Consider the following 24,937-nt stretch of genomic DNA (forward strand, 5'->3'; position numbering starts at 1 on the left):
CCAAACCTTTGATTGGATGTTGAGGCGTGACAGTCTTCTCCCCAAGGGTATGCTGAGACCTGACCTGTCCTCTTAATTAGCCACTTAACCATTCCAGCCAAAAAGACTGAACAGGCAACTGTCTGTGAACAGCCTGCCATTACCCAGCAGCTTTAAATATTTGTATCTTTATCTATCTCCATTTTCCAGACAGAAATAATGGTAGGCCAGAAATCTTCTCAGCTGTTGTGTCCTACCTATGTCAGTGCTACAGTGACATCGATTTGATGGATTAATGTTGATCTAGGATTCTGTAAAACCTTGGGGGGGAGGGAAACGAAGAAGGGGAAGAGAGATGCCAATTCATGGTCCAGGGCAGCCTTTTGGAGATTTACCCACAGCAAAAGCACAAATGAAGGAAAATAAATAAACCCATTTAGGATTTTGGCTAAACTCCCTATTTTTTTTACATTATTTCTTATAGCTACCGGTAACACAGAGCTTCAAATAGTGTTTCCAAGGCAAATCTAATTCTAGGAAATAAGAAAAAAATTATATTTACTGCATTATCTTAATGCCTTAAAGCTTTATAATTTAATCACATTTTGCATGAAAAGCTATCCTCAACTTTATTTTATCACCATCATTGATGATGACTTAGAAGCAGCCACTTTCATCACTATCACATGAGAAATCTCTAGGGGATTAAACTTTAGGAGACACTCTCCTCAAAACAAAAAAAAAAAAAAGGAGCCTGTTTTCTAGCCTTACTAATTAAATGTAATTAATCTACTAGACCCTGGAACTGAAGATGTTTTGGTTTTAAATAAATAAACCCCCCCTGACCACTTTTACTTTGCACGTCATTAATGCTACAATAACTCTGCTTTCTCAGAGAAAAGAAGGAGGAAATGATATTAGGTGACGGTGAAGTTCATCGCAGCAGGTCGATTGAGAGTGTCAGGATTCATTAGCATGTGTGTGACTGGTAAATAATTGAGTTAATTTTAGGTTGAGTGACATATTTAGAAAACTACAAATCACCTTATTTCGTTAATTTAATCAACCTTTGCTCTTCCCTGGCTAGTTCAGCATACATCTGCAATATTAAGTTGGAACTGACTGTTTCATCTGCAGCCCTCACAAATACCAGTGATTTGCAAACTTTCAAAATCATCAGCTGTATTAAATGCTGGCCTCCAGCAAGGAGTTCAACACAAATAAAGCATCATGATTACAGAGAAAAGAAAGGGAAAAAAACCCAACCCAAAAACAGGGAGAAAAAACAAACCCCAAACCAACACCAACCTATCAACAAGAAAGCTAAAAGGAAAACTACTTCTAATTGAAGATTTTGTTAGGAACTGGCTGGAAAATGAGGGGCACAAGCCCCTAAAAGCTTGCACAATCAAGCCTTGGGTGTGAGGTCTCAGCATTGGAGCTGCAGTAAACCACAACGCTGTGTGTGTGAAGAAGCTCAGAGGAATTTGTCCTTGAGCCTTCTGATACACAGCTTCTGTGGGACTGTGTGCAGAGTAGGAGGGAAATAGAAGGAATAGGCAAATTCCAATATCTAGGTGCATTAAATGCCTTTGCAGTAACTGCAAGTAGGGAGGATTATGCATATTCAAATGTTTAGATGCACCAAACACTAGTGAAAAAGTACCATGTTGCATGCAGTGTGTGCTCACTTTTCTCACCTTAACTGAAAAGCCTGTGCTTTGTAACTTGAAGCCTGATGCTCTCTGTAAAGAGTTGGATTGCTTGGACAGCTAGCTCACATTGAGTCATCTCCTTGCTTTCCCATTCCCTTCTGTGAGTTTTAGCCACATTTGTGCTGAAATCTCAATTTCCTTTGTCTCTAAGAATGCAAAACACCATGGTCCACAAGATACCAATGCAGAAAGATTGTTTCTCTGAAAATCATTTGAAAAATTTACTCTACCCTTGAGCACTTCTTTGTGACACTCTGTTAGCCCAATTAAATCACATTATAAAACCAAAAACTGCACCTTCAGCTTTGGATTCTGGAAAAAAAAAAAAAAAAGGATGTTTTCAAAGGCAGGAAGCATCTTTTGCAAAGCTTAGATTTGTTTGGAAATAAGTCACAATTCCTAGCTAATGTGAGCTGGGCCCAGTCCTGTTCAATATCTTTATTGATGATCAGGATAAGGGGATTGAGTCCAGCATCAGTAAGTTTGCAGATGACACCAAGCTAGGAGCAGGTGTGGAGCTGTTGGAAGGTAGGAGAGCCCTGCAGAGGGACCTGGACAGGCTGGATGGGCAGAGGCCAACGGGATGACATTTAACAAGGCCAAGTGCAGGGGTCTGCACTTTGGCCAAACAACTCTAAGCAGTGCTACAGGCTGGGGACAGAGTTGCTGAGAGCAGCCAGGAGGAAAGGGACCTGGGGGTACTGGTGGATAGTAGGCTGAAAATGAGCCAGCAGTGTGCCCAGGTGGCCAAGAGAGCCAATGGCATCCTGGCCTGCATCAGGAACAGTGTGGCCAGTAGGACAAGGGAGGTTATTCTGCCCCTGTACTCAGCACTGCTCAGGCCACATCTTGAGTGCTGTGTCCAGTTCTGGGCCCCTCAAGTCAAGAGAGATGTTGAGGTGCTGGAAGGTGTCCAGAGAAGGGCAACAAGGCTGGTGAGGGGCCTGGAACACAAAGCCCATGAAGAGAGGCTGAGGGAGCTGGGGGTGTTTAGCCTGGAGAAGAAGAGGTTCAGGGGGGACCTCTTTGCTGTCTATAACTACCTGAAGGGACATTGTAGCCAGGTGGGGGTTGGTCTCTTCTCCCAGGCAACCACCAATAGAACAAGGGGACACAGTCTCAAGTTGTGTCGGGTGAAGTCTAGGCTGGATGTTAGGAGGAAGTTGTTGGCAGAGAGAGTGATTGGCATTGGAATGGGCTGCCCAGGGAGGTGGTGGAGTCACCGTCCCTGGAGGTGTTCAAGCAAAGCCTGGATGAGGCTCTCAGTGCCATGGTCTGGTTGATTGGCTAGGGCTGGGTGCTAGGTTGGCCTGGATGATCTTGGAGGTCTCTTCCAACCTGGTTGATTCTATGATTCATTTATTTTTCATCAGATATCTTCTGATCTCTTAGCACAAAGTTTCTTTTCCTTTCCCAAAGGCTTTCTATTAGCAGTAGATGTGATAGTGAACATGGCAATATTTAGGTAACACAGAGGGCTTTGCTATGTAACATTTAAGCTGGGAAGAGATGCGCTCGCAAAAGGGGTAATTACTCTTTGCTTTCGTGTCTTGAATACGTAAACAAACTGCTTGCGGATTACTGGCAGCTACAAGTAGGGCTCTGACACTTAACTGTTTGTTATTAACACACAAAGCAATTAATGTAATTATAAATATGGAAAAGGGAAGCATCAACCTATTTACGTAGGTTGGTTACTAGGAAGTAAAAGACTTTGTCAGTTGTAACACAATACAAATTGCCGCAAAACCTTTAACACAATTCTACCCTGCGTATATATTCAAGGCACTTTGGCCACAACAACCCCATGCAGAGATACAGGCTGGGGTTGGAGTGGCTGGAGAGCAGCCAGACAGAGAGGGATCTGGGGGTGCTGATTGATACCTGCCTGAACATGAGCCAGCAGTGTGCCCTGGTGGCCAAGAGAGCCAGTGGCATCCTGGCCTGCATCAGGAATGGTGTGGCCAGCAGGAGCAGGGAGGTCATTCTGCCCCTGTACTCTGCACTGGTTAGACCACACCTTGAGGACTGTGTTCAGTTCTGGGCCCCCCAGTTTAGGAGGGACATTGAGATGCTTGAGCGTGTCCAGAGAAGGGCGACGAGGCTGGGGAGAGGCCTTGAGCACAGCCCTACGAGGAGAGGCTGAGGGAGCTGGGATTGGTTAGCCTGGAGAAGAGGAGGCTCAGGGGTGACCTCATTGCTGTCTACAACTACCTGAGGGGTGGTTGTGGCCAGGAGGAGGTTGCTCTCTTCTCTCAGGTGGCCAGCACCAGAACAAGAGGACACAGCCTCAAGCTATGCCAGGGGAAATTTAGGCTGGAGGTGAGGAGAAAGTTCTTCACTGAGAGAGTCATTGGACACTGGAATGGGCTGCCCGGGGAGGTGGTGGAGTCGCCGTCCCTGGAGCTGTTCAAGGCAGGATTGGACGTGGCACTTGGTGCCATGGTCTGGCCTTGAGCTCTGTGGTAAAGAGTTGGACTTGATGATCTGTGAGGTCTCTTCCAACCCTGATGATACTGTGACACTGTGATATATTCTAGGTCTGTCCTCCTGGGATCAATTTATGATATTCTGCACTGGGTGTCTTGTCCTGACAAAATAATGATACTTAGTTCCCTCGTTGCTACGTTTGGCTACCACACACTCGAAGCATGGATAGGATTACAGACCCAAACACTGCCCTGCAAATAGCAACACACACCGCTGCGATGCCCAGGGACAGGAAAGAGCAGGAATGATTAGTATCTACACAGCACCACACATGAGTGTGCACCTGCCTCTCCAAGACAGAAACATTTTCCTCAAGCAAACACCATAAAAAAGTGAAGCAGTCAACAGCAGATCATATCCACTTGTCTACCGCTGGCATTGGTTTCCTGAGTGTTCAAAAATCCACTCAGACATTTACCCCATGCATGGCACATAGTGACAGGCAGCAATTCTGCATTGGAGGCTCAAAAATCCACTCAGACATTTACCCCATGCATGGCATGCAGTGACAGGCAGCAATTCTGCATTGAAGGCTCAAAAATCCACTCAGACATTTACCCCATGCATGGCATGCAGTGACAGGCTGCAATTCTGCATTGGAGATTCAAGAGGTCTAAAGAAATTGTTCTTGCAGACGACAGCCAGCTAGGTGAGGACAAAACATATCCACATCATAACAAGACTGTTTCTTATAGACTCAAAGTCATTAAGCCATTTAAATAGAAACACTGCCTTCATTTGGTTGCATTTTATTGCATTTGGTATTAAATTTGTGTTCAGAATTGCTGGTGTTTTAAGCAGTAACCAATCTTAGACAAGACTATTCCAAAGCTCCTTATTAGTGCTGTAATTCTGAAGTCTGACAGTTGTGCAACACGTTACTGACATGCCCAATTCATAACTCAGTGTGTTACTTGGTAGCATGTGGCATGCTTAGCAGCGTGACTCAGCCCTGAACATTCCAGCCAGTCAGAAGACACTGCTCCCAGGTACCAAAGTGACCTCCTTGTAATCACCTACTGTAAACACACATTTCCTTGCACTGCAAAGGGAGACAAAGGGAAACAGTTTTAAGGTTCTCCCAGGCAACCAGCAACAGAACAAGGGGACACAGCCTCAAGTTGTGCTGGGGGAAGTCTAGGCTGGATGTTAGGAGGAAGTTGTTGGCAGAGAGAGTGATTGGCATTGGAATGGGCTGCCCAGGGAGGTGGTGGAGTCACCGTCCCTGGAGGTGTTCAAGAAAAGCCTGGCTGAGGCACTTAGTGCCATGGTCTAGTTGATTGGACAGGGCTGGGTGCTAGGTTGGACTGGATGCTCTTGGAGGTCTCTTCCAACCTGGTTGATTCTATGGTTCTGAGGTGTAACCTCTTTGCATAATTTTGATAACTAGAAGGGACAACACAGCAGAGACACATCTGACTCAATACAACACAGTGCATACATGGGCAAGCAGATTTAATGTGAACAGGGAACAACTGAAAGCTGACACCTTCTCGAACCAAACCAAATTGCTCCTGCTGAGTCGACAGTGGCTGATGCAGAGTCCTGCTTTGTTTCCCAGCTGCACCATGGAGCTGATCAAAGCTCATCAAAACAGTCCATTTTGGAAGACGCCACAAGTAAGGACAAGACAAGGCAAAATATCACTATGCAAATCTCAGCACTGCTGAGGGCAGTTACAACCCTGGATTTTTTGCTGGAGCAGCCTCAAGGCTGCATCAATTCCTTTCCCTGCAGGCCATGGGCCTAAAGAACAGAGCCTCCTGTTTCCATCCACATTCCCCTGTTCTGTGAACAGAGTTCTTTTGCTCACATACTCTAGGAAAGAGCCATCTGAAGAAACAGCTGTTCAGACCTGGCACTGCCTGTGATGCTCTACAACTTTTTTGGTTGTGAGGAAAGGAAAAGAGCTACCCCACACCTCTGGGAGGGTCTTGTGAGCCATACACACGTGCAAGACTACTAGCTACCTTCCTCCCTGCTACATTAGAATCATAGAATCAAGCAGGTTGGAAGAGACTTCCAAGATCATCCAGTCCAACCTAGCACCCAGCCCTAGCCAGTCAGCTAGACCATGGCATTAAGTGCCTCAGTCAGGCTTTGCTTGAACACCTCCAGGGATGGTGACTCCACCACCTCCCTGGGCAGCCCGTTCCAATGCCAATCACTCTCTCTGCCAACAACTTCCTCCTAACATCCAGCCTAGACTTCCCCTGGCACAACTTGAGACTGTGTCCCCTTGTTCTGTTGCTGCTTGCCTGGGAGAAGAGACCAACCCCCACCTGGCTACAATGTCCCTCCAAGTAGTTGTAGATAGCAATGAGATCCCCCCTGAGCCTCCTCTTCTCCAGGTAAACACCCCCAGCTCCCTCAGCCTCTCCTCATAGGCTTTGTGTTTCAGGCCCCTCAGCAGTTTTGTTGCCCTTCTCTGGACACCTTCCAGCACCTCAACACCTCTCCTGAATTGAGGAGCCCAGAACTGGACACGGTACTCAAGGTGTGGCCCAGTTGCAGGGCACAGCTAAGGGTCGGCCTCCCTGCTGGGTGACAGCTATCTGCTGTTAACCAACTACAACACCATGAAGCAGTGCCAGGGGACTGTTGCCCTGCGGACAGTGGAGGCACAGCTCATCCAGTTAAACTTCACAGCTTCTGCCTGCTTGTCCCAATTTCACGTTAATTTCTGTGCTTAATGTTTCAGATTTGCATGTAGTTTAAGAAAAAAAAAATCAGTTGGAGTGAGCCAGTTATTTCTCCAAGGTTTCAGAACACAAACTTTGCAGTTCTTCTGGTGTTTGGCACGGGCTGCCACAGATGGAAGCCACAAAGATCTCTGTCCGCCAAGGTTTAAGGAGGACCAGATTTTTTTGTTTAGCAGTGCTGGCTGTTTCGCATTCCCAGTCGTGCAATCAGCCAGATGAAGCCTTTCCTCTGTAACAAGTGCATACATGAGCAAACAGACAAAGACCATTGCTTGTGCACCATTCACATGAACAGAGACATCTGCAGCGTGTAGCAAAGGCCTCAGCAGGTGCTTCTGGAAAGGAAGAGGCCAATCTTCTCTAACCTGGCTTGGAAAGCTCTGAAACTCACATACCTTTGTGCCACAAGGGAGACCATTCACTGAAAGGGAAGGAAAACAAACTTGCCCAGTAGCCATTTTAGCTAATGTCAGCCAGGAAGATTTGCTACTTCTTAGTCCTTCCAACCCAAACATCTGAAGGAAGCTGCTGAACTGGTGCATGCTCTTGCTAAATCAGCTGTGCTCCTTCCCCAGCTGACAGCTGCCAACTTTGACCTCAAATCCTCCAGCTTCCTCCCCACAGAGTCGCAGCCATTCCCTGCTATCGCACCTGATCTCTCACTAAAGTTTCAGCACCTTCCAGGCTCATCACAATGACTCTTCCAATATAAGCCAAAGTCAACTTGACACAACAGATTTGGATTTTCTCTTGGAGGCACACATATGTCACATAGACTGCAGCTCATCACCTACGCCTTCCAAACGTCGCTAGGCAGGCTCAAGTGGGACAGCTCTTTCGCGCCACTGCTTTTTTTTCCTTCACCCTTTCTTGTTTTGTTTTGCTTAAAGCAAGTCCATTTGCAGCTCAGTTCACAATTTCTGGCCTGTGAGCTCTCTTATGCAGTGTCCAACTGTGGCACAGATATCATAGAATCAACCAGGTTGGAAGAGACCTCCAAGATCATCCACTCCAACCTAGCACCCAGCCCTATCCAGTCAGCTAGACCATGGCACTAAGTGCCTCAGCCAGGCTTTGCTTCAACACCTCCAGGGATGGTGACTCCACCACCTCCCTGAGCAGCCCATTCCAATGCCAATCACTCTCTCTGCCAACAACTTCCTCCTAACATCCAGCCTAGACTTCCCTCAGCACAAGTTGAGACAGTGTCCCCTTGTTCTGTTGCTGGTTGTCTGGGAGAAGAGACCAACTCCCACCTGGCTACAACCTCCCTTCAGGTAGTTGTATATTGCCATCTTTCCCTGGAATCCTCTGCACAGTCTATGGAATGGGTATTTCTCTTCTGCTCTGACATCCAAGACTGAGTACTTTAGGGCTTTAAGATTTCTGCCCTGTGAAAAGGGTGGTGCTACTGCACGACTGTGTGCACACATGGAGAAGTTTCCAGGAGCCATGGAAAGTAAGCCAGGCCCTGAAAGTCCTACAGTGCTTACTCCTTTCTGCATGACAACTTGGGAAAAATTCAGGGAGAAAATGAATGCTGACAACTGGCAGGCACTGGGCAGTGTCTTGAGGAGAGCAGGGAAGCATGCTACCCCACAGACAAGGGCATGGGTGGCTGCAGGGAAGAGGAGTGATAGCTGGTTCACTCCCAGGCAGGGATTAGAAGTCACAGGTGAACCAAGGCCACGTGCCCTGCTAATAGCAGCAGCTTCCTGCTCAAAATAAGAAGCAGGTTCACACATTTGTTCTCCAGCTGGGTTAAGACATAAGCTGCAACACAGATGTTCGCAGGGCACAAAGGGGACGCCCAGCAGAGCTGGCTGCAAAAGAAAATGTACAGGAATGACAGCAAGCTGCCTTTTACAGCAGGCTCTCTAGAGAGGCACTACGAGGGAAGCTCGTTCTGCTATGGTTTTTTTTCCTGAAACTTCTCCTTGTGCAAGATCCCACTGCTGCCAATCCCCAGAGACTGCAAATGAATTAAAAAGAGGAACAAAACAAAACAAAACAAACAAACAAAAAAAAAAAAAACAAAAAAAAGGGAAAAAAAAGGGAAAAAAAAGGGGAAAAAAAGGGAAAAAAAAGGAAAGCAGAAGACACAGTGGGGAAAACAAAGCAAAACAAATGAGACTGAAAAAAACACATCACAAAGAGAGAAAAGGTGGTGGAGTCACCGTCCCTGGAGGTGTTCAAGAAAAGACTGGATGAGGCACTTAGTGCCATGGTCTGGTTGACTGGCTAGGGCTGGGGGATGGGTTGGAATGGATGTCTACAACTACCTGAAGGGAGGTTGTAGCCAGGTGGGGGTTGGCCTCTTCTCCCAGGCAACCAGCAATAGAACAAGGGGACACAGTCTCAAGTTGTGCTGGGGAAAGTCTAGGCTGGATGTTAGGAGGAAGTTGTTGTCAGAGAGAGTGATTGGCATTGGAATGGGCTGCCCAGGGAGGTGGTGGAGGCACCATCCCTGGAGATGTTGAAGAGGAGACTGGCTGAGGCACTTAGTGCCATGGTCTAGTTGAGTGGCTAGGGCTGGGTGCTAGGTTGGACTGGATGATCTTGGAAGTGTCTTCCAACCTGGTTGATTCTATGATTCTAAGAGGCGCAAAGAAGTAAAGGCAGATCAAGAGACATGTGAAATACTAAGGAAATCTGATTACCAGAAATACTGACATCTTTTGCACATACTCTGAAAGTATCATTAGACATAAAATCTTCTGACAGGCCTAGACACAGGCCTGAACACTCAGAACCAGAAGTAGGACAACCACACATTAAGCAATTCGGGCAGGTACCTGACCTTATGCATAAAATGGTTTCTCCAAACATCTTGGGACCTACAGGTAAAGCACACTGTGAAAATATTTTGCATTCTGATTTTTACAGAAAATCAACTTACTGAAAAAAATCATTTTATAAAGGGGTACTCTACATTAAAAAAAAAGAGTCCTCGATTTTATTTGTAAGAAGAATTCAACCTCTCCCCCATTATAAATCTCTTCAAAGTTTCTCATACAGATCAAAGCAAGCTCAATTGTTGTGACCATGGATTCAAAAACTCTTTTCCTCTTTAGAGCTGAGACTCAAGAAGTTGTCTAGGTCTATATACTCTTCAGAAAGAATCAAACGTTCTAAGTCTCCTTTTGTTTCTCTGTCTCCATTGTTAGGAGCTCAGCAGAGTTTCAAGCATTATAAAGTGTGACCTGACTTCTAAGAAAGTAATCAGCTAAAAATTGCTTCGTTATACACTAGAATGTATTTCTGTAACTGCTTGGATATGTTCTGTAAATGTTCCAAGTGAGACAGTAATTTCACTGAAATACTTGCAAAAACTTCCACTGACTCCAATGCACCAAAGGTTTTGACCTTTACGCTTATTTTCTCCCCAGCAAATACTGGGAAGTCATATTTGTATTTCTATTACCTTTAGCAGTCGCAAAAGCCAAAGAAAACACAGAATACAAGCCAGTTAAAGCACAGCCTCAAGTATGGTGGGATCAAGAGTAGAGACACTTCAACCCCACTGATTTTACTGTCAAAATTCCTTGTGCTTGTGGAGACTCACTCTTTTCTTCAGGCTGAAATTAAATCTGTAAGTTTGCCTACTCGGTTCTCTCTGAGTAACTGTGAGCATCATACCCTTGCCGATTTCTGCCACAGAAACATCACACACACTACTCAAAGTCCAGCCTGCACCTATTTCTGCCACAGAAACACCACACACACTACTCAAAGTCCAGCCTGCACCTATTTCTGCCACAGAAACACCACACACACTACTCAAAGTCCAGCCTGCACCTATTTCTGCCACAGAAACACCACACACACTACTCAAAGTCCAGCCTGCATCTATTTCTGCCACAGAAACACCACACACACTACTCAAAGTCCAGCCTGCACCTATTTCTGCCACAGAAACACCACACACACTACTCAAAGTCCAGCCTGCACCTATTTCTGCCACAGAAACACCACACACACTACTCAAAGTCCAGCCTGCACCTATTTCTGCCACAGAAACACCACACACACTACTCAAAGTCCAGCCTGCACCTATTTCTGCCACAGAAACACCGCACACTGCTCAAAGTCCAGCCTGCACCTATTTCTGCCACAGAAACACCACACACACTACTCAAAGTCCAGCCTGCACCTATTTCTGCCACAGAAACACCACACACACTGCTCAAAGTCCAGCCTGCACCTATTTCTGCCACAGAAACATCACACACACTGCTCAAAGTCCAGCCTGCACCTATTTCTGCCACAGAAACACCACACACACTGCTCAAAGTCCAGCCTGCACCTATTTCTGCCACAGAAACACCACACACACTACTCAAAGTCCAGCCTGCACCTATTTCTGCCACAGAAACACCACACACACTGCTCAAAGTCCAGCCTGCACCTATTTCTGCCACAGAAACACCACACACACTGCTCAAAGTCCAGCCTGCACCTATTTCTGCCACAGAAACACCACACACACTACTCAAAGTCCAGCCTGCACCTATTTCTGCCACAGAAGCACCACACACACTACTCAAAGTCCAGCCTGCGAAGATCCACCATACAGTCCCACTCATGGTAGCCGAGATGTATCAAGAACTTCAAGAAGTTCAGCACTCAATTCTCCTCAAAATTCACAAATTATCCAACAAAACAACACAAATGTATCCATTACACGTACCTATTTATTGCAGGTACTATCACAAGTTCCAAGAAGATCCAAGTGTACAAGATCTGCAAAGGAAAGCACATATATGTTTAAGTGTCACTAAAAGTATATCATAGAATCAAGCAGGTTGGAAGAGACCTCCAAGATCAGCCAGGCCAACCTAGCACCCAGCCCTAGCCACTCAACCAGACCATGGCACCAGGTGCTTCATCCAGTCTTCTCTTGAACACCTCCAGGGATGGTGACTCCACAACCTCCCTGGGCAGCCCATTCCAATGCCAATCACTCTCTCTGTGAAGAACTGCCTCCTAACATCCAGCCTATACTTCCCCCAGCACAACTTGAGACTGTCTCCTTGTTCTGTTGCTGGTTGCCTGGGAGAGATCAACCCCCACCTGGCTACAACCTCCCTTCAGGTAGTTGCAGGGAAAAAATTGTGCATAATTACTGCTTAGAAATCAGTTTATGAGATAGCCCTCCTAAAGTTGTGCAACAGCTTCTGTGTGATGTCAATGATGTCATGACAATTTATAGGGTATTAAGATATAGGATACCGTATAGAATCTCAGGCAACTTCTACCCATACATTCAAAATGACTAGAAAATTGTGAAAACATCAAAATTTCAAAGAGCAACTTTGCTACAACTCTTTGGAAGGAAAGAACAAACCCAACGTATTGAATATGCAAAACGCCAGTGGCATATCAGAAAATATAAATGATTTAGGAAACCACAAGCATCCCTATGTACTTTTAAGCACTCTTTTGCCTTCGGTTTGCAGCAAGACAGTGGCACGAATAGGGAAAACCTGATGAAAAAATGAAGGATATCATTATGTGCATTACCTCTTTGTTGTGCAGAAATGCTGAAGATGGCAGTTCTGCTAGGGGTGAGAAATTCTAGATGTAATTTTTCTAAGTATATGTATAAAAATTAGTCTCATGGTCTCTGTAAATGTTCCTGGTGATTCTTGCACAGTGACCCTGATCATAATGCATTTGGTAAGGCCAATGTGCTTAAGAAAGCAAAAGAGAGGATGATGCATCAGGAGAAAGAAATAAGCCCAGCAGACCAAGACACAAAAGAGGAAAAGAAAGAGGATAAAGAGTTCATGTGTCCAGGTGCACTCGGTCCAATGTCTGTCATGAACAACTGCTTCTGAGATGGCCACATCAGCTTCGCCATCATGAGAACAAACTGTATTGCAAAATTCTGTGGCATCTCTGAATTTTGCAGTAGGAAACACTGTTTCACACAGTGCTGGCACACAACACTCCTAAAAAGATTAGTGTCCACATTAGAAAAAGCATTGCTTCTTCCTTTTCCACACAATTTTGCCTGAGCTTTTGCCTGGCAGATGCATTACTGGTACCTATCACACAATTCCCACCAGGGTAGGCAAAGTGAACCACCCCAGTAGAGTTAAGATGAATCAGTTACAGAACAGCCTACATCTACTATGCATCAGCGGTCATCCAGCTAGGAGCACCTGTGTGCTCCAACTGAAGAGCAGATATTTTCATCTCGAAAGGCTTGGGCCACTAAAGGAGTCCTAGACTCACAGTATCACAGTAACACAGTATCATCAAGGTTGGAAGAGACCTCACAGATCATCAAGTCCAACCCTTTACCACAGAGCTCAAGGCTAGACCATGGCACCAAGTGCCACGTCCAACCTTGCCTTGAAGTGCCCCAGGGACGGTGACTCCACCACCTCCCTGGGCAGCCCATTCCAGTGTCCAATGACTCTCTCAGGGAAGAACTTTCTCCTCACCTCAAGCCTAAATCTTCCCTGGCACAGCCTGAGGCTGTGTCCTCTTGTTCTAGCACTGGCCACCTGAGAGAAGAGAGCAACCTCCTCCTGGCCACAACCACCCCTCAGGTAGTTGTAAACAGCAATAAGGTCTCCCCTGAGCCTCCTCTTCTCCAGGCTAACCAATCCCAGCTCCCTCAGCCTCTCCTCGTAGGGCTGTGCTCAAGGCCTCTCCCCAGCCTCATTGCCCTTCTCTGGACATGCTCAAGCATCTCAATGTCCCTCCTAAACTGGGGGGCCCAGAACTGAACACAGTACTCAAGTTGAGGTCTAACAGTGCAGAGCACAGGGGCAGAATGACCTCCCTGCTCCTGCTGACCACACCATTCCTGATGCAGGCCAGGATGCCTCCTTCTGTGAGCAAATAATCTTCTATGAGAGACAAAATGTAAATATCAGCATGGATAATTATTTCACTGCCATTTTTTTTGTAAGTGTGCTAGTTTGAAGCAAGCTAGAATGTTTTGGTAACAGAACTAGATAATGGGCAGTGAAATGAAAACAATTGATGTCAACTTCTCTCACAGTCACGCTGAGAACTCTGGGAAGAAGAAAGACTTTTTCTCCATTTTGTTTTTCTCTCTTGCTTTTGCCTTAGACCTGGTCACATCTCATTAACCCTGCTCCTACTAACCTTGCTCCCTAACCTCTTGGCTGCACCTCTTTTCTTCCTGAGAACTGGGGTAAGGTTGAGAGGGGCCGGGGGAGGTGTTGGGGTGGTTTGAGAGCCCCTCCTGGGGACTCAGGTTTCTGGGAGGGGAGTTGTGCTTTTGTATTGTTTATCCTTTGTATATTTCTGTATATAACTGTATATATTGTAAATAGCTGCTTGTAAATTCTGCTAGCTGTAAATAAATTGCTTCATCTATATTCCTAGAGGCCGTCTGAGTTAGCTGGGGCAAATTCAAAAGTGTGGGGGGGCGGGGTAACCCCCAAACCATCACAGTAAGATAATCAGAGAGAAAGATAAGGCTTGTTCTGAGAAACAGAAGCAGTGCAAATTTTCACCCAGCAATTGCATGAAAGATTCTACGAATTCCCTTATAAAAGCAACAGTTTGTTGATTTGTAGCTGCTGCCTACTTTCATGTGCAAGAACAACAACTACAGAAATCCCTCACTTCTCTTCTCTACATATTTTCAGGCAATCTCTATAAACATGACAACTTCTAGGATTATTTATTTATGCACTGTGTTGCCACTCCTGCTGTTGATGTCAACCGCAGACAAGCCAGGCTCAGGATCTCAGATTCCATCACAGAAGAACAAGCAGTGCCACTACATCTCTGCCCTTTGCATTTCCTACTCAATCCCCCAAAAGGGATTTCCACAAGAAGGTGTAGAGAAATCACAAAGAGAATGTGATTAAAGTTAATGTGAAAATCAGCTAAACAGCATCCCTGAAAGGAGTGGGAGCTATTTACTAGGTAAGAGATAAAAATCAGCAAGATCAGATGGTGGCCAAAGGTTGCCCTTGATTTTTTTTTGTCCTCTTTTTTTTTCCTGCACATCTTTCTCCATTAGTTATTTTTGCAACACTTTTTCCAAACACAACCACAGAAACACAGGATGCCCTGAGTTAGAAACTCATCACCAAGTTCCACTCCTTGCTCCTTGCAGGACTGCCTAAAACTAAACCATATGACTAAGAAAGCCATCCAGATGCTTCTTGTACTCTAAGAGGTTTGATTCTGGGGATACTGTTCCAGTAACTAACCATCCTGTAAGAGAAGAACCCTTTCCTAATGCCCAATCTGAACATCCTCTGATGCAGCTTCATTCCATTTTCTCAGGCCCTATTGCTAGTCACTAGAAAGGAGATCAGCACCTCCACTTCCTCTGCGCCTCTTGAGGCACTCCCTAGACTGTGCTTTCCCTTCTTACTTTAGCTCCCTCTTCCTTTTCCCTCATACCTGCTTTTATGGCTGCTTGTTTCATCTTCCTCTACAGCTGACTACAGATATTCACGTTACCACACCTTGAGTTACCATGCATAAGCTGAAGTACCTTAACCGCCTAAATGCAAGCTGTTTCCCAGCTCTACCATCTTCAGCCAAGTGACCTTCACGACTGGCAGTAGATTCCAGGAACTAAACTGTCAGGTCCAGCAAAACTTGTGCCATAAAAGTAACCTTCAAAACACCGACCGTGTGTAAAATTCTACTAATGCGATAGTGCATGAAATTATATTGCTCCGAGACACCTCTCAAGGGATTGTTGACCTGAGACATTCTTGTGACATAATTTATAGAGAAACATTATGAATTATTGCATGGCTGAGATAGCTCTGTGACAGAACATTTGCAGCCAAAGCTAAGAACAACTGTATGTAGAGACAAGGAACATTGCTTAGGAGGGACACTGAGATGCTTGAGCGTGTCCAGAGAAGGGCAACGAGGCTGGGGAGAGGCCTTGAGCACAGCCCTATGAGGAGAGGCTGAGGGAGCTGGGATTGGTTAGCCTGGAGAAGAGGAGGCTCAGGGGAGACCTCATTGCTGTCTACAACTACCTGAGGGGAGGTTGTGGCCAGGAGGAGGTTGCTCTCTTCTCTCAGGTGGCCAGCAACAGAACGAGAGGACACAGCCTCAGGCTGTGCCAGGGGAAATTTAGGCTGGAGATGAGGAGAAAGTTCTTCACTGAGAGAGTCATTGGGCACTGGAATGGGCTGCCTGGGGAGGTGGTGGAGTTGCTGTCCCTGGAGCTGTTCAAGGCAGGATTGGACGTGGCACTTGGTGCCATGGTCTGGCCTTGAGCTGTGTGGTAAAGGGTTGGACTTGATGACCTATGAGGTCTCTTCCAACCTTGGTGATACTGTGAAGCCTTCGTAGGGCATAATGTTAGCAGCATTTACTTCAGAAATGAGCACCCATCTGACTGCTCAAAAACCCCTGAGCTGCTAAAAGATGCCAAGGAAAGTTTTTCCTTGTAGCACACTTTCTATCTTTAATAACACCAGCTGCCACTTTCACAAACACACCCTGCCCTTCACAGCTATCCTGTGAACACCAAAAAAAATACCCCCCCCAAAACCCTCCCATAGTTATTAACATCTGCTTCGTTTGCTGATTCTGACAATCTGAAGGACAAAGGCATGATTTACCAGATTGCTCCACGTAAAGAAACAGTTCACTTCACGAAAGGATTCATCAAATGCCCCTGTCAGGAAGCTTTACAAAGCACAGCTTAATGAAAGGATGCAAATAGCTATAATATATAAAACGCCTGATGCCGCTTCAACAAGTAATGTGCTTATGAAATCTATGGAGAAGGCTAAGATAGATCAATCTAATTTGCCTCTGAAACAAAGTAATTTGCTTTCCCCCAGATAACTTCAATCTCTATTTTTTTAATGCCTCGTGGCATGACAGCAGTGCATTCCATACAATGAACCACCCCTTCAGACCCTAGGAGATGTGATTATTCAATAGCAAAAAGCATTCAGCAGCAGACAAACTGGAAGCACACTGAAACACTTCAATGTTTTCCTTCAATGTTTTGACATGCTGGCATTTAAAAAAAAAAATGTTATTTCCAAGCCTTGCTGCATTTAAACAGCTTCACCCCCCCCCTCACCGTTCCTTGATGTGAGGTTAAAGCCTGAATGTAAGTCAGGCTGATATTTACTGCATGACAAACTGCCTAGATATGGCACTACCTCAGAAAACAACATGTCTCCAGGATGATCACTGCTGTTGCTATTTTTAAGATTATTGATCTGGAGATCTGATAATTTTCTTTTCATCCAGATAAGGAAAGAATGGCTTATGAGCTAAAATGATTTTCAATGAAAAACATCCACATTTTGTAAGGGATTTTTACCCCCTGACAACTGAAAGTTCTTTCATAGAAATATAGAATCAACCAGGTTGGAAGAGACCTCCAAGATCAGCCAGGCCAACCTAGCACCCAGCCCTAGCCACTCAACCAGACCATGGCACTAAGTGCCTCAGCCAGGCTTTGCTTCAACACCTCCAGGGATGGTGACTCCACCACATCCCTGGGCAGCCCATTCCAATGCCAATCACTCTCTCTGCCAACAACTTCCTCCTAACATCCAGCTTAGACCTCCCCCAGCACAACTTGAGACTGTGTCCCCTTGTTCTGTTGCTGGTTGTCTGCGAGAAGAGACCAACCCCCACTTGGCTACAACCTCCCTTCAGGTAGCTGTAGACAGCAATGAGGTTCCCCCTGAGCCTCCTCTTCTCCAGGCTAACTCCCCCAGCTCCCTCAGCCTCTCCTCATAGGCTTTGTGTTCCAGGACCCTCACCAGCTTTGTTGCCCTTCTCTGGACACATTCCAGTATCTCAACATCTCTCTTGAATTGAGGGGCCCAGAACTGGACACCAAATCAGCCGAATTGGAGACTGCCCACTCTCACTGTTTGCATTATCACATATTTTAACACAGCAGGTGATAGATTCTGCTGTTTTCTGACAGCTGCTATACAGTCTCTATCTCAGGTAAGTGTAAGAAATTCCTTACTCTTGCTGGATTCTTGGAGTTGGGGATGTCAGCTGCCTTCCAAAATACACCTGGAACTGTGGTCTTGGTGGCTTGGTCTTTTGCTGCTGATGTTAGGAAGCAGTTGTGTGGTGTGCCTTTGTCTGTGGAAGAAATACTGGGAGGTCTGTCCTCCTGGACAAAGCAAGATCAGAAAACTAGACAGGACCCAGTTTGTCCTTCTGAGTATGTTCCTTCATAATTTCAGCTCAGGCACTGTACCCAGACTTCTCCCAATTGAAGCCTATGCTGAAAGCTTGCCAGGCAGCAGGGTTCTGCTCCTAATTCACAGTAACTGGAACAAAATGCAGCTATCCCCATCATTCATACAGACACGCAATCCTTGGAGACTCCAGGCCTACCACAGCATATAATGTTTCATCTTGACACTTGCAGACAGAGCATAAGGTTGTCTATTGGGACAGTTAACTCTGAAGCATCACCATGCTGGAGATGAGAAAGGACTTGGAGGAGTTTTTTGTTAGTATTTTTAGCTACCTTGCCTTAAAACTGCTCTGCTTTCCTCATGCTGTTTTATCATCACTGTAGTGAACTAGTTCTGCCACTAGCCTGCCTGCTAATAATCCTTACCATGATAAGGGACTCCTCATTATTTCTAACTTCAGAGAATGACATCTTAGTGCCTCTCTTCTACTTTTAGCAGGAGGCATTGACTGACTGCTTAGAAGGGCTTCATAGACTCCTTGCAAGTTCTTTGATCCTACTCCCTTTCATAGTTCCAGCTTCCATATTTGCTTTTAAGACAAGAGGGAATTTTGGCATTTCTTTTTGGTAATGCAAAAAAAAAACCTACCAAAAAAAAAAAAAAACCCCAAACCAACCAACAAGAAAAAAATGAGTAAGCATCTGTAGATTGCAGCTGTCTCCACTACAGTAGATGTCCATTTCACGGGGGGGGGGGTGGTAATTTTGTTTCTTCTGTGGGTTTTTAAAACTCACCTGTGGTTTCTGAGGCTGGATATCACTGATGGGTAGTTCTGAATGATTCATAGAACCAAGCAGGATGGAAGAGACCTCCAAGATCATCCACTCCAACCTAGCACCCAGCCTTAGCCACTCAACCAGACCATGGCACTAAGTGCCTCAGCCAGGCTTTGCTTCAACACCTCCAGGGACAGTGACTCCACCACCTCCCCGGGCAGCCCATTCCAATGCCAATCACTCTCTCTGCCAACAACTTCCTCCTAACATCCAGCCTAGACTTCCCCCAGCACAACTTGAGACTGTGTCCCCTTGTTCTGTTGCTGGTTGTCATGCCCTGTAAATGCTTCTATACATTCCCACAAAAGCTTCCCTAAATTTATTTTGGTTTTGTTTTTTTTTTTACCCAACCAGTGCATCTGGAGTTTATTCCAGAACTTCACCTCTTGGGATATTTGAAGATTTTCTTCTAATTTTCAGTCTAAATTAATCCAGGACTAATTAATAAACATATGATCTTGTGCTGACATTATCGTTCCATTTCAACCAGCTCTCCTGCCTTTCTGGTGCTTGCCTTCTAAAGGTATTTAGAACATAGTTGGGTTATTTCTGGATATTATGTAAGAGTTATAGGGAATAGAGGCTTAGCATATTTTTCCATGAAGTCTGTCAGCAGTTAACCCTCCACTGAGAAAATATACTTAACTATTTTTCCCCACTAATGAACAAAAGACAAATGCTAATTCCTTTTCCTATTTACTTCAGTATAAACCAGGAATTATACCTTCACAGACAGCAAACTATAACCTCTGACTAGGCAAGAACCAGCAACAGAACAAGGGGACACAGTCTCAAGTTGTGCTGGGAGAGTGTCCTGGCTCTAATTTAAATTCCCAGAGACTCAAATATATTTGATAGAACCAATTCTAATTTTATAGAGTGCCCTTCCCTCTTTCCCCTTCTTTCCCAAAAGAAAGGAATTAGATGTAGAGAGAGGAAAAGGTAAGCACACCCAAAGAAATAATCTCATGCTGATTTGGAAGTTGAAAAAAAAAAGTTTAACAATGAATTTAAAAGGTATCTGAGGTAGGGAAGTTACAAAAGTATAGGGAAGGGAAAAACAGGTACAAAATGTGTAAATACAACCAGATTTTGATGGCAATGGCTTCGTCTGCCTCGTGGGAAAACAAAGAGAACCAGGAACAGGATAGTGATGCTGGTAAGCAGGGAGTGCAGAGAGAGAGAAAAACAGAAGTCCCCCTGCTTTTATAGACCTTTAGACAGGAAGGGGGAGTGGGCTAACCATGAATCACCTGGTAGTGTTCAGACCCACCACTAGGGAGGGGTCAAGACCACCTAGGGTCAGGTTCAAGGTTACTCCCCCTGGAGGGTTAACCCTATACAGAGAGATACAGGATGGATGTTAGGAGGAAGTTGTTGGCAGAGAGAATGATTGACATTTGAATGGGCTGCCCAGGGAGGTGGTGGAGTCACCATCCCTGGAGGTGTTGAAGCAAAGCCTGGCTGAGGCACTTAGTGCCATGGTCTAGTTGAGTGGCTAGGGCTGGGTGCTAGGTTGGACTGGATGATCTTGGAGGTCTCTTCCAACCTGCTTGATTCTATGATTCTATGAATTGTACCCAGAAGGCATCAGCCTAGGGCTGCAGTGAGGACTGTGAGCACTAAGCTGTGAGTGGAGAACAAATAGCTAATAAAGGAGAGAGAAGTCAGCACATGTCATGAGAGAGCCATCTTTTTAGAAACCTTGACAAGTGAGAAGAGTTGACCACAGACTTCCTTCAACTCAAGGAGATTTGAAAACTAATATATTTGGCATCTAGACCTCCTACTCTTCAGGCAACTGCTGTATCTGCTTCAGTTCAGGTTGGACATCAGGAAAAGGTTCTTCAACAAGAGGGTGAACAACCACTGGAACAGGATCTGGAAGATGTTCTTCTTCATATGGTTTAGTTTTAGGTACTTCTTCGAGAAGCAGGGAGTTGGACTCTATGATCCTTATGCATCCCTTCAAACTTGACACATTTTATGTCTGTGCAAAAGGCAAGTTTAATAGATTTGATAGGTTGGACTCAAAGATCTCAAAGGTCATTTCCAACCTGGTTAATCCTGTAACCACCCTCCTCTTTTTCAATGTAGCATCACACTTTTCTGTTGAATTCAGTGTCATTCAAATGTGTTAGGAACAGTTTCAGGATACACTGTGGTGCCACTACTATGGAGGGAACCAGGACTTCACACTTCTTGAAACATGACATCTGAAAATTCCACAGACCCTACCTTTAAAGAGCCCAGAAAGTCTGAGGTTCAGGACAGGGGGAGCGATCAATGTAAATCAGGTGGCTCTACAGCACAGCTGCTCTATCGATCTCAAACACTTCAGCACTTAAGGGGATTTGTCTCACCAACTGCAAATGCTAATATCAGAGTTCATCACCTTGGTCTACCTTTAGCTGAGAGAAATAGGTGCCTCTAGGGCTCAATTTCTCTTGCCCTAACATGGATATCTAAAAGAGCTTAGATAAATTGCACACAGCTATAAGATCCAATGATCATAAAAGGAATCTAGGGAGAGTAGCTTTGATGTAGGCACTTAAGCTGTAGATAATTCAGGTTAGTTGAGATAAACCACATTGCTGAAGTCTGCCTCAGGAGAGCAGGCATTCAGACAGACATGAAGTCACAAACAGTGGTTCAAAAGATGGGTTTTCAATGGCACCATGATCTAATCTCTAAGCCTTTATTTGCTCCAGACCTTCCTTGATAAATTTTAAGCTGAAGAATTTGAGATTTGGCTCAATGATATCAACAATGAAAGTCTTCATTAATCTAAGAAAAGTGATTTATAAGAAAATATTAAAATAATTGAGTATGTATAGCTTGACTAAAGCCACTATTGAAAGAGAAATATGATAATTATCTACAAGCTCTGGAAGGATGCACACAGTAAGGATTATGGTTTTTAATAGGGATTTTCAGGAAACTATAGCTAAGAGTAATGTGATTATACTGAGCAAAGTAAAATTTAGGCTGACAGGGAAAAAAAAAATCCTGATAATAAAGTGAATTTTATTGTAGAATAATCTTCCAAAAGGAAATTGGCTGAAGTCCAGTCACATCTAAAGCCAACTGGACAAAGATCCTTGGAGAACAATCCTGCATTAGCTACAAGATGGGCTAGATGACTCAACAGCTCTTTGTCATTTTTTAATTCCTATCATTGCACTGTATAAAATAATCCAATAAGCCAAAGGGAAGAGGGAAATAGGCTTAGTAACAACTGCACAGCTGTCTGTTCTAGGAGATCTGCACACTGCAATCAGTGCTTCTTCCACTGAAGAAGGAAACATCTGCACATGGTCAGAGTACCATGTAAACTCCATGCAATGAAGTTGCATGCCTGATCTATCCTTCTCCCTCTTGTTCCCTCCTTTACAAAATAACATTACCAGAAGAATCAATGTAAACCTATCAATCAGGACTTTGGCTGCACCAACTACTCATAATTGATTTAAGCTTTCTTGGTCTCAGTTGCCAATTGCTGTTAAACAAAGCACAAAGAATAAATAGCCTGTGGGCACATATTTCCACTGAAATAGTCTCACCACATGTTGATCTACACAGAATAGCATATCAATGTTTTCCTAAAGTTACGATGCTCATTTTCAATGCTGTGCAGTAGTTTTGAAGAGGTTTTGACATTTTATAGCTAAAATGTCTTGCTGAGAGCCTGAATTAATAGACTATTTTCTATTACACTTAAGCTGCAATTAACAGAAGTCTTCTTAAAGAATGACTATTCAGTTTAACTGCAGATCTGGGTTTCCCTCTCCAGACAAGACAATATTAGATGGTCTTAATTTTACCTATATATACACACATATATATGAAATCTTCTGAAGAAAGTGTCTCAAGTGTAATATTAGCTTCTCATAACCCATTGCAACTCCATTTTCCCCACAGTGGTCACACTCTATAATGCTGACCAAATCTATTCTATTCCATTTATGCAGAGGTCTGATATTTCAGAATGCATCATAGTACCACAGAACACATCTGGTTGGAAGAGACTTTAAGGATCATCCAGTCCAACCCCTGACACAGCAGTAAACAGTCAAGGCTAAACTATGTCTCTAAGTACCAAGTCCACACAACACTTGAACATCCTCAGAAATGGCAACTCCACCACTGCCCTGGGCAGACCATTCTAATGTTTGATAACCCCTGCAGGAAAGGAGCTGGGGTTTAGCCTGGAGAAGAGGAGGCTTGGGGGGACCTCATTGCTGTCTACAACTACCTGAAGGGAGGCTGTAGACAGGTGGGGGTTGGTCTCTTCTCCCAGACAACCAGCAACAGAACAAGGGGACACAGTCTCAAGTTGTGCTGGGGTAGGTATAGGCTGGATGTTAGGAGGAAGTTGCTGGCAGAGAGAGTGATTGGCATTGGAATGGGCTGCCCAGGGAGGTGGTGGAGGCACCATCCCTGGAGGTGTTCAAGCAAAGCCTGGCTGAGGCACTTAGTGCCATGATCTAGATGACTGGATAGGGCTGGGTGCTAGGTTGGACTGGATGATCTTGGAGGTCTCTTCCAACCTGGTTGATTCTATGATTCTAAGAGAGAGAATCAGAGAGAATCAACCAGGTTGGAAGAGACCTCCAAGATCATCCAGTCCAACCTAGCACCCAGCCCTGAGTCTAATATCCAGCTTAAACCTCCCCTGGTGCAGCTTGAAACCATTTCGTCTACCTCTGTTGCTTGACAGCAAGGAGAAGAGGCTGGCCCCCTCCTCACTCCAATCTTCCTTCAGACAGTTGTAGAGAGCAATGAGATCTCCCCAAAACCTCATCTTCTCCAGCCTGACCAACCCCAGCTCCCTCAGGCGCTCATCATGGGCCATGTGCTCCAGGCCCTCACAAGCACTCCAGCACCTTAATATCCTTCCTATAGTGAGGGTCCCAGAACTGAACACAATTTAGGATGTACAGCAGCGGCAACTTCTCTGAAAGAGATCTTACAAGAACACCAGCATCTGAAAATCAAACCTGCAAACCACATGGGTTTATTTTGGTTTTCACATTTGTTTGGCTTTTTGGGTTGGAATTCTTTTGTGTTGTGGGTTTTTATTTTGGCCTGAAGTGCTCATTTAAGCATACAACAGCAGAGACAGGCTTTCTGTTTTTCAAAAGAATTAATATTAATGGAAATCTATGCCTGCAAAACAAAACAGTGATCAACAGCTCACAGCTTACACAGCTGATTCTGAATTATTCACATAATTTCCCCTTGATTTCTTCCCCTTCTCTGATGAGCCTTCCAAATTGGAACCCAAATTATTATTTTCCTACCTTCTTTCCTTTGTCAAAGGAGTTAAGAGAAATCAAATATTAGATTTTTACCATGCTCAGCCCTTCTGAATGAATATACATTTGAGAATTTTCTTCTTTCTTATCTTAATAAGAGGCATAAAACACGAATTACCCTTTAACTGATATGGCTGCTAATTTCCACTCTTAGTGATAGAGTTAAGACAATAAAGTGCAGCTGTGTCCCTGAAGTCTGGTGGCACCTGAAACTAAGCTGCCTCAGTAGAAGTGACCCACTGCTTTTAATTGATCTGAACATATGTCAAGAGAAATACCATCTACTGCATGGCAGTTCAGTGGGGTTGGACATACAGTGCTGTGGGAGAGTGTTCAAAGGGCAGCAGGAAATGCTGTAAGAGACAGAAGATAGCCATCAGGAAGGCCCAAGGGGCCAAGAGGCAGGTCTATAGACTGCAGGGGTGTGAGTACATGGCAGGGAGAGAAGGCAGAGGCAAGAAAAGGAACAGATGGTGAAGAGGCCCATGTGAAACAGCAAATGACCATGAGACAGAAGACGCTACCAGAAAGCCCTAAAGATGTGAGGAGCTCCTTTTATGCTGCAGTTTTCTGCAGAAGAGACTCCAGGGGACCAGGTGGTGAAACAGGACAGTGATGAAGCACAGATCAGTTGTCCTTTTTTGAGAGTAAGCAAAATGAAACTGCCCCTCATAGAGATAGCAGTGAAGACTGCAAATTAAAGGTGCATTTTTAACCACCAAATTATTTCCCACCCTGTCA

General features: G+C 44.8%; 1 protein-coding gene across 10 annotated transcripts in view; it reads right to left on the bottom strand.

Moving 5' to 3' along the window:
• ENOX1 (ecto-NOX disulfide-thiol exchanger 1) overlaps positions 1-24,937 on the bottom strand; it is a 453,062-nt gene that overhangs the window by 346,188 nt on the left and 81,937 nt on the right. For 9 of the 10 annotated variants that reach the window (XR_010308903.1, XM_064174900.1, XM_064174824.1 and 6 more), the window contains one exon: positions 11,577-11,629. The exons of the other annotated variant lie outside the window; for it this stretch is intronic. The gene's annotated coding sequence lies outside the window, so the exon portion shown is untranslated. The remainder of the gene's footprint in view (positions 1-11,576; positions 11,630-24,937) is intronic. 10 annotated transcript variants of the gene reach the window in all.

Source organism: Pogoniulus pusillus, chromosome 3 (assembly GCF_015220805.1).
Source record: "Pogoniulus pusillus isolate bPogPus1 chromosome 3, bPogPus1.pri, whole genome shotgun sequence".
Classification (NCBI taxonomy): domain Eukaryota; kingdom Metazoa; phylum Chordata; class Aves; order Piciformes; family Lybiidae; genus Pogoniulus; species Pogoniulus pusillus.